Genomic DNA, 16302 nt, shown 5'->3' on the forward strand with positions numbered 1-16302 from the left:
TGTACTGTAACCTCTGACTAGTTGTGAAAAAGAATTGCAATTGTGAATTGTTTCTCACTATATTAAATTTTAAGGCAGATTCCCAGATTATACTACTCACACTGTGAAAGATATTGAGAATAAACTCTAAAAATTTACCAAGGTAACGATGCATAAAAGATTTTAGTTTGCATTAAAGGCAAAGAGACTTATGGCAGTTTTTTTTTTTTTAACTCCATTTTCTTGCTATTGTTTTAATCAAAATTAACAGGCCTACACCATAAAAATATTTCACAACGAGATATAAATAAGTAGAAAATAACAAGTTTTATTCTTTTCTTGGTAAGGCAAATAATTTGCTGAAGTAATTTATGCTATTTTTAAAAATTATAACTGAGATATCATTTATAAATTAAATAACAGAGCTAGGAATTTGATATCATTGTTTTATTAAAAAGAAAACACATTTGTTATTGTAATAAGATATGATAGCATTAAGCTATAATTTCTTAAACCATGACTCATTTGCTCCAGAAGTGTGCAATGTTATTTAGTCCTTAATTTTTGCACGACAGAGGTTATTTATCAGTATCATCACAGTTACTGTCATTCTATTTTTACCATATTTTATTTGGTTTCTACATTAAATATATTAGCTCATTCAGTCCTTACATCACACTGACAAGTGTTTATATAATTTTACATAAGAGGAAACATGAACTTTTAAAGTAGAAGCAACTTTGTTCTAGAACTATAAAGTTGGGAGAACAAAATGTAAATCCAGATATGCTCACTATATTGTCCTGAGTCACTATTTTGTATGTTTCCTTCTTTTCTGGAATATGGATCTTGCCATCAAAGCAAATGGTTTCTAGAATGATAGAGTTTTTATTCTAGCTCTAAAAACAAGGTAAAAAGCCAAGCATCACCTTTGTAAGTACTTCTTTAACATGAGGCTAAGGGGTATGAGGCTGTTAAAGAGCTGTACTCAGTATACCAGCAAATATGGAAAACTAAGCAGTAGCCACAGGATTGGAAAAGGTCATTTTCATTCCAATCCCAAAGAAGGGCAATGCCAAAGAATGTTCAAACTACTGTACAACTGCACTCATTTCACATGCTAATAAAGTAATGCTCAAAATTCTCCAAGCCAGGCTTCAACAGTATGTGAACCAAGAATTTCCAGATGTTCAAGCTGGATTTTAAAAAGACAGAGGAACCAGAGATCAAATTGTGAATATCTGTTGGATCATAGAAAAAGCTAAAGAATTCCAGGAAAACATCTGCTTCTGCTTCATTGACTATGCTAAAGCCTTTGACTGTGTGGATGACAAAAAACTGTGGAAAATTATTAAAGGGATGGGAATACCAGATACCACCTTACCTGACTCTTAAGAAATTTGTTTGTAGGTCAAGAAGCAATAGCTAGAACTGGACATGGAACAAAGGACTGGTTGCAAATTGGGAAAGGACTAAGTCAAGGCTGTATATTGTCAAACCTACTTATTTAACTTATATGCAGAGTACATCATGCAAAATGCTGGGCTGGATGAAGTACAAGCTAGAATCAAGATTTCTGAGAGAAATATTAATAACCTCAGATATGCAGATGACATCACCTTTATGGCAGAAAGCAAAGAGGGACTAAAGAGCCTCTTGATGAAGGTGAAAGAGGGGAATGAAAAAGCTGGCTTAAAACTCAGAACATTCAGAAAACTAAGATCATGGCATTTGGTCCTATCACTTCTTGGCGTATAGATGGGGAAACAATGGAAACCATGAGAGACTTAATTTCCTTGGGCTCCAAAATCACTGCAGATGGTGACTGTAGCCATGAAATTAAAAGATGGTTGCTCTTTGGAAGAAAAGCTATGACCAACCTAGACAGTTTATTAAAAAGCAGAGACATTACTTTTCTGACAAAGGTCCATATAGTCAAAGCTATGCTTTTTCCAGTAGTCATGTATAGATGTGAGAGTTGGACTATAAAGAAAGCTGAGCACCAAAGAATTGATGCTTTTGAGCTATGGTGTTGTAAAGGACTCTTGAGAGTCCCTTAGGAGTCAAGAAGATCAAACTAGTCAATCCTAAAGGAAATCAATCCTGAATATTCATTGGAAGGACTGATGCTGAAGCAGAAGATCCAATACTATGGCCACCTGATGTGAAGAACCAGCTCATTAGAAAAGACCCTGATGCTGGGAAAGACTGAAAGCAGGGGAAGGGGACTAAGGAGGACAAGATAGTTGGATGGCATCACTGATTCAATGGACATGAGTTTGAGCAAGCTCCAGAAGATTGTTAAGGACAGGAAAGCTTGGCGTGCTATAGTTCATGCACAACTGAGCAACTAAACAACAAAGGGATATGCCTCAATAAACATTAACAAAAGGACCAAGAAAACTCGAAAATAACACCTGTAATTGTGTATCTATAATTGCGTATCTGTAATTGAAATTTTCACCCTGATATCCAATAGCCCTCTCAAACTAAATCTGTTCAAAATAATTACATTATTATTTATAATTTATATATAATTACATCCTCTTTACCAATATTTTTGTCCACCTATATTCTCTTTTCTTAAGAAATAAGTGCATTATTCATGTAGGTACCCATGAGACAAGTAATGCTGAAAAAAGTAATCTCTTTCTAGGAAGTTGCACCCCAGCAAGAAAACGCTATGAAAGACAAAGGTAACTCTTGGTACAGAGCAGTTGTCTCTGGATTTTCTCACTCTGGCCAACAAAAGTCAAGGTGCAGGTATTTCCCACATCCAGAGCACCCTCACACTTTTTCCCAGACAAATCTGCTACTGTCCTATTTGATTGTATTATTCAGCTCAATGATCAAGGAATTTGAATTATGTAAACTACTCTCTTTCAAGTTTAAATGCAGATGCATACAATCTGCACATCTACATACAATCTGCTCTATAAATGGGAAGTAAATTCACCCGTTCCCATTTTGTCCCACTATAGGCACACACATATGAGTGCCCATTGGTGGCATAGGGGAACCATAACTTCAGTAAACACTTTATTCAGAAAAAAAAAAAAATAAGAAAAAAACAAAAACACCGTGTCACTGGTCCATGGCAAAGATAAACTCCTGTGGGTGGATCCTGCTTTTATGACAGTGTAAAAGTTGGTTAGCTAGAAAGATGTTGACTATGGTTGTGAATCAAATTCTGTTTCCAAAACATGGAATAGTTATAGTTAAGTAAAAAGTTAACTAGGTAACTAACAATAGTTATAGTTAAGTAAAAAGACAAATAAAAAGCTTTGTGACTAATATTATACACAGGCAAAATTGTGAGAGCAGAGAGTACAGATTAAAGAGAGGTAAACTCTAGAGTAAATGGATAAATGGTTATTGGGGAGGTGGGGGAGACAGAGAAATGTTATTTGATGTACCTCTTCAAAGGCAGGATGAATAAATTTTAGCAAGCAGATGAAGGAGGGGCATAAGATCACCAGCCAGCACAAGAGCAGAGTGGAGACCTAGGAATGCAGGATTGGCTTCCATAGATGAGTGCACAGGGTGAAAATTCTAGTTCCTAACATAGCTCCATTCCTCCATCCAACATGTGCTTTCTTTTAATTTTTTTCCTGATATTGCCATATTTCACCTTTTTATATAGCATCAGTGTACCCTTACCTTTCATAATAGTGTCATCTATATTTTATTATGCTCTACTGTAAAATTCTCAAAAATTGGAAATGTGTGGGTTGATCTGTATTCAGCCAAATGAGACATAGCTAAGGATGGAAAAATATTTAGGATAAGCAGACACACTAATCTTTTTTATACTTCAATTAAAATGGAAAAAATTAGTTATCTCACTAGCTTTCAAAATAATTCTTTAAAAGGAAAGTACCTCTTATTGAATGTATTCCTTTTAAATTATATTTTTTTTAAAAAAACTTCTTATCACAAGCAAGTACTCAGATATTTTAACTTTTCTATTGATTTCTCTTTACTGAAATCTCATTTCTTACTACAATGTTTCTTAACCCAATGTTTCTCAAATTTTCTTTATAGTTTAATACAATTTGAAAATTTTAAATACATTAACAAATAACAAATATGCCAAGATTTAGGTTAAAAAAAAAATGCTAGTTGAGAAAGTTGAGAATCACTGGAAGATTTCTAAATGCCTTAAAAATGTTTATGATTTTAAGAACACAATTCTTGATATACATAGAAAAAGAATTGTATTTGATATGTGGGTATGTGTGTATGTGATTCTATTCAATTTGGGGCCTATACTTCCGCTCAGACATTGAGACCTGTCTCAGAAACCTTTCAGTGTGTATTACTTTACTCAAAGTAGCTTCTGTAGTGTCAAATGATCCTCAATTTGTTCATGGAAAGACAATTTTCTTTCAAAGTAATTAAGTATTGTACTTATGGATGGATTTTCTTTTGATTATTTTATTTTAATTCATGTAATACAATGGTATTTTGCAGTAAAGAAAATATGCTGGTATAAAATAAAACCTATCATGTTCATGTTTCATGCTTTTATTTTTCTCATGAAATATTTTCATTAAGGAGTGCATTCTTAGCTATGTTATATTTAAAGTTTTACCATTTACATAACTTTTTCACTCAAAAAAAATTGCCATATATAGTAAAACTGAAAGTTCTACCATGTAAACAGTATGAGCTCTTACAGAAACCAATAATGTATAGGTGAAACCAAACTTATTTAATATCATGGAAATAAATGAGTGATATTTTTGTTTTTGTTTTTGCTTTTGGAGTGAGAGAAGAACTGCAGCATTCTCCTCAATCAAGAATATATTGGATGTGCAAATTCTTATTTTGAACTTCAGAGAATTTTTACTGCTAAGATAATTATTACAACTTTCATGGATTCAACTTTAGTACTGACTCAGGTCTTGAAACACTTGACCCTAAAGTCATATTTATTTTCAATTCTTGTTTAACGAATATACTTAAAATTCATCACTTAATTGCATCACACAGGTGAATTTCTGGATCGTTTTATTAGACATCCATGGAACAATTAAACCACATCAATCAGCTCCAGAAATAATCACTTTTATTTCCTGAATTTTGCATGTAAAATTAACTTTCTTCTTTCAGACACATTCTTTGTATACTTAGCATTCTTCAGTTCAATTCAGTCTCTCAGTTGTGTCCAACTCTTTGCAACCTCATGAATCGCAGCACGCCAGGCCTCCCTGTCCATCACAAACTCCAGGGGTTCACCCAAACTCATGTCCATCAAGTAAGTGATGCCATCCAGCCATCTCATCCTCTGTCGTCCCCTTCTCCTCCTGCCCCCAATCCCTCCCAGCATCAGAGTCTTTTCCAATGAGTCAACTCTTTGCATGAGGTGGCCAAAGTATTGGAGTTTCAGCTTTAGCATCAGTCCCAGGACCGATGTCCTTTAGAATGGACTGGTTGGATCTCATTGCAGTCCAAGGGACTCTCAAGAGTCTTCTCCAACACAGTTCAAAAGCATCAATTCTTCAGCACTCAGCTTTCTTCAGTCAAACTCTCACATCCATACATGACCACTGGAAAAACCATAGCCTGGACTAGACGGACCTTTGTTGGCAAAGTAATGTCTCTGCTTTTGAATTTGCTATCTAGGTTGGTCATAACTTTCCTTCCAAGGAGTAAGCGTCTTTTAATTTCATGGCTGAAATCACCATCTGCAGTGATTTTGGAGCCCAAGAAAATAAAGTCTGACACTGTTTCCACTGTTTCCCCATCTATTTCCCATGAAGTGATGGGACCAGATGCCATGATCTTAGTTTTCTGAATGTTGGACTGTAAGCCGACTTTTTCACTCTCCTCTTTCACTTTCATCAAGAGGCTTTTTAGTTCCTCTTCACTTTCTGCCATAAGGGTGGTGTTATCTGCATATCTGAGGTTGTTGATATTTCTCCCGGCAATCTTGATTCCACCTTGTGCTTCTTCCAGCCCAGAGTTTCTCATGATGTACTCTGCAGATAAGTTAAATAAGCAGGTTGACAATATATAGCCTTGACGTTCTCCTTTTCCTATTTGGAACCAGTCTGTTATTCCATGTCCAGTTCTAACTGTTGCTTTATTATACTACCCAGACAATTTTAAGCGAATTTCATCACCTTGAATTTTTTTTAATCTCAATTATTTATCAATTCTTCCCTCATCAAGTCCAACTCACCAATCCTTAGTGTGGTATAATGATTCATTTAACAGCTTGAATGTTGTAATAAATCTACTGAGAGTACAAGGATATTGCTAGTCACACTTTTCAGCTTTGAAATGTAGACAGATATGAATTATTATGTATCATATATTATTATATACTGTTATATGTAAATGATTATTATATATTGAAGTATACTATTATTTAGTTTATATATGTATCATTATATATGCTCACATGCATATGATATCTATCTACATACAATCTATCAATCTAAAACTGTATCTGTGGATTGTACCTGCCTTTAACATCTCATAAAATATCACCCAATGTTTCTACCATTTTGATTATTTGGACCCTAATATTGATATTTCTTAGAAAACATAACAGGCCCTGAGTGGAATTCATAGTTGTTCATTTGTGATATCCAAAGAAGATTTAACTTCCAGACCAGAGACCAGGCTTGATCACTCAAAAGCCTTTCTACAGCAGAGTTTTATCAAAGTGAAAAGGGACAAAGAAAGGTTCTGACATAGACATCATAAGGGGGATGGAGAATTCCCCCCTTGCTAGTGTTAGCAATAGTGCTATATACTTTTAAATTACTTATTACAGTAAATCAAAAGAAGTGCTCAAGGTTGTAAAGATCTTACTAGACCCACTCCCATAATTTACATTTTAAGATAACAGGGTTAGCCAGAAGGGTTTCAGGAAGGAGAAATTCCTCAGGCAGGAAATATTGTTGTTATATAATCCTTAGTCCAGAGTTTAAACTGAGTTGTTTGCTGTGTAATCATCAGTCCTATGCTTAAAGAAATAAACGTTTTTTATGTGACTAAGACTAAGGAATGTAGAGAAAAAAAAAAAGATGTTTGGCTTTTCCTGCTCCTTGAGAATTCCAGACCCCTATCTCCACTTCAAGAGCCCCAGATCCCTTTCCCCTCCTCAGGGACCCCGGACTTCTTATCAACATGCCTAGAAATTGACTCTCTCATTCCCCCCTTTTCTTTTAGGAGAATTATGTTGCCAAGAGAAATCGGAGTCATTTTCATTCCATAACTACTTTCTGCTGTTGAGGGGTGTGGTCCCTAAATTGTTGAGGCAACATATTCTTCTAACCCTCATATCGTGAGTGTATGTTCCTTGGTTCTTTGTCTCGTCACAACAAAGATTTGGAGCAACGGACATTAAAGCCCTCGGCGCATCACAGCTCTCAGGTCTTGGACAAACTGTGTTACAGCTCTTAGGCAAATCAGTGTTACAGCTCCATTTTATTTAGAAGATAGCAGGAGAATCCAAGACTCAAAGAGAAGGAGTGGAGAAGAAGCATGGGGAGGGAGAAAGAGAGAGAAAGAAAGAGAGAGAAAGAGAGAGAGTGTGCGCGCGCATGCACGCGGGAGAGAGAGTCCCAGAGAAAGCGCTTTGGCTCCTCCTTTTATATGTTTTTCTTCCACCTGGGCCTGCCCTATGCAAATTGGGCTTTGCCAAGAGTGCTGTTTGTTCAGTTTGTTCTGCCTGAAGTCTTCACTCTGGTCCTCGGACCTTCCTTGTCTTTTAGCCACAGCCATTTTGGACTCCTTTTCCCTATTCTACCTGCCTAACAATATTAAGGGTCTCTGATCCAGGGGCCCCAAGTAATAGTTGGAGGAGGTTGTGGCACTCATAGGAGCCTGGAAAACAATTTATAACTTAAAAGCTTTCAAACAGTAACAAATGCAGTTACAGTTACAGATGTAAGGCAAAATAGTCATTAAACCAAGTTAAAACATAATGAAAATTAAAACTTACATTATGTCCATAGTAACACCAGTCCATTTTAGGATTGTTAGGTCTCTCAGATTAAGAAGAGGAGTCACATATGATTGTTGTTGGTGAAGGTTTTTGCAGAGTTGAAGAAAGTCCTATCCTTGAAGTGGAGAAACCCACCATGTTAAACCTTTATTGATGGGGGTGGGGGGGGGTGGGAGTGGGGTTGCTCCACAGACCCAGCAATAAGACTGATTGTGGAATGCAACATAGGAAAGTGTTCAGAACAATTAAAGGTGTTGTCTTTAGGGTCAAAGGGCAGACTCAGATCTTTTGGAGCCAGCAGAAGAAAGCCCACCTAGATTCTCAGACCCATATTGGACCTGTGGCTTCTTTGACTCAAAGGCTGGGTGAGGAGTTCACCTCCTGGTAATGTCTGTTGAAAAGGTAAAAGCTGAGTCACATAGTTAATTCCAATGCTCAAGATCTACAACAATCAGTTCAGTTCAGTTGCTCAATAAAGTCTAACTCTCTGCGACGCCATGGACCACAGCACACCAGGCCTCCCTTTTGATCACCAGTTCCAGGAGTTTACTCAAACTCATCTCCATTGAGTTGGTAATATAATCCAACCATCTCATCCTCTGTTGTCCCCTTATCTAATCTTCAATCTTCCCCAACATCAGGGTCTTTTCAAATGAGTCAACTCTTCCTATCGGGTGGCTAAAGTATTGGAGTTTCAACATCAACATCAGTCCTTCCAATGAACATTCAAGACTGATCTCCTTTAAGATGGACTGGTTGGATCTTCTTGAAGTCCAGTAGACTCTCAAGAGTCTTCTCCAACACCACAATTCAAAACCATCAACTCTTCAGTGCTCAGATTTCCTTATAGTTAAACTCTTCATCCAGACATGATTACTGGAAAAACCAAGGCCTTGACTAGACAGAACTTTGTTGGCTAAGTAATGTCTCTGCTTTTTAATATGCTGTCTAGGATGGTCATAACATTCCTTCCAAGGAGAAAGCATCTTTTAATTTCATGGCTGCAAGCACCACCTGCAGTGATTTTGGAGCCCAGAAAAATAAAGTCTGACACTGTTTCCACTCTTTCCCCATCTATTTGCCATGAAGTGATGGAACTGGATGCCATGATCTTAGTTTTTTGAATGTTGAGCTTTAAGCCAACTTTTTCACTCTCCTCTTTCACTTTCATCAAGAGGCTCTTTAGTTCTTCACTTTCTGCCATAAGGGTGGTGTCATCTGCATATCTGAGGTGATTGATATTTCTCCCAGCACTCTTGATTCCAGCTTGTGCTTCATCCAGCCCAGCATTTCTCATGATGTATTCTGCATATAAGCTAAATAAGCAGGGTGACAATATACAGCCTTGACATACTCCTTTTCCTATTTAGAACCAGCCTGTTGTTCCATGTCCAGTTCTAGCTGTTGCTTCCTGACCTGCATACAGATTTCTCAATAGGCAGTCACGTGGTCTGGTTCCCATCTCTTTCAGAAGTTTCCACGGTTTATTGTGATCCAAAAGTCAAAGGCTTTGGCATAGTCAATAAAGCAGAAATAGATGTTTTTTGGAAATCTCTTGCTTTTTCCATGATCCAGCAGATGTTGGCAATTTGATCTTGGTTTCTTCTGCCTTTTCTAAAACCAGCTTGAACATCTGGAAGTTCACTGTTCACATATTGCTGAAGCCTGGCTTGGAGAATTTTGAGCATTACTTTGCTAGTATGTGAGATGAGTGCAATTGTGCAGTATTTAGAACATTCTTTGGCATTTCCTCTCTAAGGGACTGGAAGGAATACTGACCTTTTCCAATCCTGTGGACACTGCTGAGTTTTCCAAATTTGCTGGCACGTTGAAAGCAACACTTGCACAGTGTCATCTTTTAGGATTTGAAACAGCTCAACTGGAATTCCATCACCTCCACTAGTTTTGTTCGTAGTGATGCTTCCTAGGGCCAACCTGAGTTCACATTCCAGGATGTCTGGCTCTAGGTGAGTGATAACACTATCGTGATGGTTAGGGTCGTGAAGATCTTCTTTGTACAGGTCTTCTGTGTATTCTTGCCACCTCTTCTTAATATCTTCTGCTTCTGTTAGGTCCATACCATTTCTGTCCTTTATTGAGCTCATCTTTGCATGAAATGTTCCCTTGGTATCTCTAATTTTCTTGAAGAGATATCTAGTCTTTCCCATTCTGTTGTTTTCCTGTTTTTTTTTTTTTTTTTTTTTTTTTTTTTTTTTTTTTGCATTGATCGCTGAGGAAGGCTTTGTTATCTCTCTTTGCTATTCTTTGGAACTCTGCATTCCAATGGATATATCTTTCCTTTTCTCCTTTGCTTTTCACTTCTCTTCTTTTCACAGTTATTTGTAAGGCCTCTCCAGACAGCCATTTTGCTTTTTTGCATTTCTTTTCTATGGGGATGGTCTTGCTCCCTGTCTCCTGTACAATGTCACAAACCTCCATGCATAGTTCATCAGGCACTCTATCAGATCTAGTCCCTTAAATCTATCTCTCAGTTCCATTGTATAATCACTAGGGATTTGATTTAGGTTATACATGAATGGCCTAGTGGTTTTCCCTACTTTCTTCAATTTAAGTCTGAATTTGGCAATAAGGAGTTCATGATCTGAGTCACAGTCAGCTCCCAGTCTTGTTTTTGCTGATGTATACAGCGTCTCCATCTTTGGCTGCAAAGAAGATAATCAATCTGTTTTCAGTGTCGACCATCTGGTGATGTCCATGTGTAGAGTTTTCTCTTGTGCTGTTGAAAGAGGGTGTTTGCTATAACCAGTGCTTTCTCCTGCCACAACTCTATTAGCCTTTGCCCTGCTTCACTCTGTACTCCAAGGCCAAATTTGCCTGTTACTCCAGGTGTTTCTTGACTTCCTACTTTTGCTTTCCAGTCTCCTATAATGAAAAAGACATCTTTTTTGGTGTTAATTCTAGAAGGTCTTGTAGGTCTTCATAAAACCATTCAACTTCAGCTTCTTCAACATTACTCATCGGAGCATAGACTTAGATTACTGTGGTATTGAATGGTTTGCCTTGAAAACAAACAGAGATCACTCTGTCGTTTTGAGACTGCATCCAAGTACTGCATTTTAGACTCTTTTGTTGACTCTGAGGGCTACTCCGTTTCTTCTAAGGGATTCTTGCCCAGAGTAGTAGATATAATGGTCATCTGTGTTAAAGTTCACTCATTTCAGTCCATTTTAGGTCACTGATTCCTAAAATGTCGATGTTCACTCTTGCCATCTCCTTTTTGACCACTTCCAATTTGTCTTGATTCATGAAGCTAACATTCCAGGTTCCTATACAATATTGCTCTTTACAGCATCAGACCTTGTTTCCATCACCAGTCACATCTACAACTGGGGTTTGTTTTTGCTTTGGCTCCATCTCTTCATTCTTTCTGGAGTTTTTACTCCATTAATCTCCTGTAGCATAGTGGGTACAGACCGACCTGGGGAGTTCATATTTCAGTGTCCTATCTTTTTGCCTTTTCATACTGTTCATGGGGTTCTCAAGGCAGGAATACTGAAGTGGTTTGCCATTCCCTTCTCCAGTGGACCACATTTTGTCAGAACTCTCCATCAACCTAATCACATGGACCACAGGATTGTCTAACTCAATGAAACTATGACCCATGCCATATAGGGGCACCCTGCTATATACCTGGGGCCAAACTATGGTGGAGATAATGAAGATAATGGCGACTTCCCTCTAAAGATCCCATGCATGTACTGCTACATTCAGTGTCCCCAACCCTGTAGCAGGGGGAACAATATACATCCTACAGCAGGACAATATATCTCAAGGCTGTATATTGTCACCATGCTTATTTAACTTATATGCAGAGTACATCATGAGAAATGCTGGGCTCTATGAAGCACGAGCTGGAATCAAAATTGCCGGAAGAAATATCAGTAACCTCAGATATATAGATGATACCACCCTTATGGCAGAAAATGAAGAGGAACTAAAGAGCCTCTTAATGAAAGTGAAAGAGGAGAGTGGAAAAGTTGGCTTAAAGCTCAACATTCAGAAAACTAAGGTCATGGCATCTGGTCCCATCTCTTCATGGCAAATAGATGGGGAAACAGTGGAAACAGTGGCTGACTTTATTTTGGGGAGCTCCAAAATCACTGCAGGTGGTGACTGCAGCCATGAAATTAAAATGCTTACTCCTTGGAAGAAATGTTATGACCAACCTAGACAGCATATTAAAAAGCAGAGACACTACTTAGCCAACAAAGTTCTGTCTGTCAAGGCTATGGTTTTTCCAGTAGTCATTTATGGATATGAGAGTTGGACTATAAAAAAAATAAATAAATAAAAGAAAGAAAGCTGAGCACCGAAAAATTGATGGTTTTGAATGGTGGTGTTGGAGAAGACTCTTGAGAATCCCTTGGACTGCAAGGAGATCCAACCAGTCCATCCTAAAGGAGATCAGTCCTAAATGTTCATTGGAAGAACTGATGTTGAAGCTGAAGCTCCAATACTTTAGCCAGCTGATGCGAAGAGCTGACTCATTTGAAAAGACCCTGATGCTGGGAAAGACTGAAGGCAGAAGGAAATGAGATGGTTGGATCACACTAACTACTCGACTGACATGTTTGAGTAAACTCCGGGAGTTAGTGATGGACAGAGAGGCCTGGTGTGCTGCAGTCCATGGGGTCGCAAAAAGTTAGACAGGACAGAGGGACCAAACTGAACTGACTGATACCGTCTGAGCCAGTTGGAACAGTTTCTTAAAAGACTTATTTGGTTCAAATGCCGATTTTCATAACTTATGGCAGATATCTGGAGCTGATTGAGTAAGAAATATATCTTTTAAGATCATTTCTCTGTCTGTAATTTCAGGATCAATGTCAGTAAACATGTGGAGAGCCTCCAGTAGCCTATACTAGGAATTTACCAGGAGTTTCCTTCTCTCCTGGTTCTATGTCAGCAACTTAGCATAATTTAAAGTCTTAGCACGTGCTCACTTGAGTCCTTCAAGAACACATCCTGCAAAGTGGCTCTGTTATGGGAACTACTTGGGTCCCTGTAGGAAGGAGGGCTATTTCGTGTTCCCTCTTTTCCATTGTTCCACGCCCAAGCCATTAATCTCCAAAAGTAGTAGCTTCCCCCAAAACTTAAGTTTTGAGTCAGGATTCAATGTCTGTCCCAAGACATACATTACATCTTTACAAGTAAAGTCATAAAGTAAAGTTAGTCCTGTAAAGGCTTCTATGTACTTTTCTGGATTCTCTAGATAGTCTTGACCACAACTGGTACTGTTTGAATGTCTACCAAGATTGAGGCAACCCCTCCTGTAAGGGTGCCCTAATTCTCAGCCTGTTCAGTTGGGACCCTAGATACAGGGGCAAAGTAAGAGAACAGCAGGCAGCTGAAGGTTTCACACCCAAATCTGCACCCTTAGGAGATAAGTCTGGCATGTCTCACAGAGAGATAAAGAGCAGCACATATAGCACATATAGCATTTCTCCTGTTTTGTAGAGAACTGGTCTACTTGTAAAACAGTAATAATTGAGATCCTTCAATAGGTCGTGTTCCCCGTCTTCCAAAGGATACCATGGCCATTCAGTGTTGCAGAAGAAAATCAGGCATGTCTTTTTTTAATTCTGGGTATCAAACTTGTCCCAATTTTTTAAAATACATTTTAAAGGTGGTTCTGGAACTGCTGGCTCACATTGGTATGAGAAAAAAAAGAGCCGCATCCACAGCCATGGATTTTTTTCACCAGAAGCGTCCTTTCCTGCTCTAGATGGCTGTGTAGACAGACTCTCCACCGATGCTTTCTTTCCCTGGCCGGACTTCAGTTCAGTTCAGTTCAGTTCCTTTCAGTCACTCAGTTGTGTCTGACTCTCTGCGACCCCATGGACTGCACACACCAGGCCTCCCTGTCCATCACCAACTCCAGTTTACTCAAATTCATCTCCATTGAGTTGGTGATGCGATCCAACCATCTCATCCTCTGTCGTCCCCTTCTCCTCCTGCCTTCAATCTTTCCCAGCATCAGGGTCTTTTCAAATGAGTCAGCTCTTTGCATCAGGTGGCCAAAGTATTGGAGTTTCAGCTTCAACATCAGTCCTTCCAATGAACACTCAGGATTGATCTCCTTTAGGATGGACTGGTTGGATCTCCTTGCAGTTCAAGTGATTCGCAACAGTCTTCAGTTCAAAAGCATCAAATTTTTGTTGCTCAGCTTTCTTTATAGTCCAACTCTCTCATCCATACATGACTACTGGAAAAACGATAGCCTTGATGAGATGGACCTTTGTTGGCAAAGTAATACCTCTGCCTTTTAATATGCTGTCTAGGTTGGTCATAACTTTCCTCCTAAGGAGTAAGCATCTTTTAATTTCATGGCTGCTGTCAGTATCTGCAGTGATTTTGGAGCCCCTCAAAATAAAGTCAGTCACTGTTTCTACTGTTTCCCCATCTATTTGCCATGAAATGATGGGACTGGATGCCATGATCTTAGTTTTCTGAATGTTGAGCTTTAAGAACTTAGTCTGTCCCTTACCGATGCAGGTGCCTCACCCATCCCTTCCAGTTCTACCACTAAGGTGGGGTGGAGATGCACCAGCGGTAGACCTAATGGCATCCCAGTCTGATTTAGTTTTATACCACCAAGACTTTTGTTTGATTTTCCCTTTTCCTCTGATGTCACCTGGGATGGAGCAGAGTAGCTTTGGGGAATGCCTTCCAAGCTAGGACTACTAGGGGAAGCATCCATCTCATGTGTGCCTGTGCACGTTCCTGACTGCTATATAAATGGTGAGTCATAAAGGGATGAACAATAACCAAGATGTCCCATCTAAGTGTCACCACGCTAGTAAATGTGATAGCAAAAGAGGTGGTGGAGGGTTGGCCAGTGAGGAAAATGTGAGTTTTGTCCTAAAGCTACTAGGACCAATCCTTCCAGTTCATTTACACAGATTCCAAAAAAGAAATATCTAAGGAGTTGAGATAAAAACCACCAGAGAGGCTCCTCTGGTCCACTAAGAGCTAGTGCTACCAAAGGAAGAAGCCCATTGCATTTCCAACCTGACTAGATCCTGCAATTCCCAATCTGTGTCCTCAAAAACCTCATGGTCACCAGCAGTGCTTCTATCCACATAGATAGGAGACACAGCCATGACAAAGACTCACTTTCAGGTCGCTGGCCCCTGAAGAAGGCAGCCAAGACCTCTAGCCTGAGAGACGTTCATGGAGCTGGAGTTCCACCTTTCTCCCAAATGGGCTCCTGTAACTTTCAGCTCCTAGTAAGGTTAGGCACTTCCATGACTACCAAGCTTGGAGTCTAAGTAAAAGTACATAGTAACAGCATGAATCACAAGTCCATTGAAAGTCTATGATCCAATAGATTAGGTTAGTAGTTCTAATTCCCCACACAGTTATAAAATGGCCAAAGAGACCAGGGAAAGGTGACCGAGAAAGGAAAGTTCGGTCCACATGCTTTTCCCATTTCTGGCTGCTCCCCTTGCAAGGATGTTGGGTGTCTCTTGGCATTGGCAGGTTGATATAAACCCCCCAACAAAGCTCCCCTTTTGGGGGCTGCCTTCAGTCATTAGGAGGCAGAGCAGGGCTCATCACTTGCTTTGCGCAGCGCGTGCCATTCATTCACACAAGCACACCATAGAGTTAGTAAAGTAAAGCAGAAAACATGCATACTGAGAAAGCAGAGAGAGCTCTGAGTGTTCTTAGCTTGTGCTGAAGATCCCGGACAAGCCCCCAAGATGACAGCTTACAGTGAACAGTGTCGAATTCATGATCTCCAAAGAAGATTTAACTTAGGCATCAGAGACCAGGCTTGATCACCCAAGAGACTTTGTACAGCGGAGTTTTATTAAAGTGAAAAAAGACAGAGAATGCTTCTGACATAGACACCAGAAGGGGGATGGAGAATGCCCTCCTCTCTAGTGTTAGCAAGGTAGTTATATACTTTTTAACTATTTATTACAATAAATCAAAAGAAGGTCTCAAGGTTGTAAAGATCTTACTAGACCCACTACCATAATTTACATTTTAAGATAACAGGATTAGCCAGAAGGGGTTCAGGAAGGAGAAACTATCCTCAAGCAGGAAACATTGTTGCTATATAATCCTTCAGTTCAGTTCAGTTCAGTCGCTCAGTCTTGTCTGACTTTTTGCAATCCCATGAATTGCAGCACGCCAGGCCTCGCTATCCATCACCAACTCCCAGAGTTCACTCAGACTCACATCCATCGAGTCAGTGATGCCATCCAGCCACCTCATCCTCTGTTGTCCCCTTCTCCTTCTGCCCCCAATCCTTCCTAGCATCAGAGTTTTTTCCAATGAGTCAACTCTTCGCATGAGGTGGCCAAAGCATCATTCCCTCCAAAGAAATCCCA

Source organism: Bubalus bubalis, chromosome 4 (genome assembly GCF_019923935.1).
Source record: "Bubalus bubalis isolate 160015118507 breed Murrah chromosome 4, NDDB_SH_1, whole genome shotgun sequence".
In the NCBI taxonomy this organism is placed as follows: domain Eukaryota; kingdom Metazoa; phylum Chordata; class Mammalia; order Artiodactyla; family Bovidae; genus Bubalus; species Bubalus bubalis.